The sequence below is a fragment of the Acyrthosiphon pisum genome, chromosome A1, assembly GCF_005508785.2.
Source record: "Acyrthosiphon pisum isolate AL4f chromosome A1, pea_aphid_22Mar2018_4r6ur, whole genome shotgun sequence".
Classification (NCBI taxonomy): domain Eukaryota; kingdom Metazoa; phylum Arthropoda; class Insecta; order Hemiptera; family Aphididae; genus Acyrthosiphon; species Acyrthosiphon pisum.
In genome coordinates, this window is record NC_042494.1 from 101,287,976 (window position 1) to 101,288,871 (window position 896).

Here is an 896-nt window from a genome sequence, read left to right on the forward strand (position 1 = left end):
GATCCTTCAATAATTCTGCCTTGTATGCATTCACAATCATGATCCGTTGTTTTGATTAAACAGGCTGGAATAAAATACGATAAAAAAATGTAATATTAAAATGCTAACAATATTATAACCAAATTAATAATTAAAACGTAAATAAATAATATCACAATAAAAAAAAATATATAAAATTATGGTACCGCGAAAAAATAACCCTGGAAAAAAAATATATATCGGGGGGGGGGGGGGGACCTCTTAGTTTGCCCATATGAGATTTTGCAAATTAATAAGTAATAATTAATAAGTGTATGAATAATAATTATTAATTATGTATAAATTATGTATATGTTATAAATAAGGTGTTTCAAAATGAATAAGTTAATTATCCCTTTATACAGATAAAATTTAAATACTATGTTTTTTACTAACCTTTCCCTTTGTATTTTTTTTGACTGGTGAAATAGTTTCTGTAATGTCTCTAAGACTCTGATTCTGGATACACATTGGTTACTTATAAAATGAATAACAACTCACTTTTTAAATTAATAATAATTCATTACTTTTATTAATGTGACTTGATCTCTAATACTAAATTAATTGAGGTTAACCAATACTACCAACCTCAGAACACTACAGATCCTCCGTAACAATTTTTTAAATAATAATAAAATAATATAAAATAATATTAGAACAATATCAATAACATAACTAAGTTTCTTGTTACAATATAATAAAACAATATCAATAACATACATTACGAGGTATGACAATAAAATAACGAGACTTTTTGAATAAAAGTCGTTTATTTTAAAAATGTTATAATTTAATGATTATCACCTTCAAAGTACCTTCCCTCAGCATCAATACACTGTTGCATACGTCGCTGCCATTCTTGAAAACAGTGTTGCCAA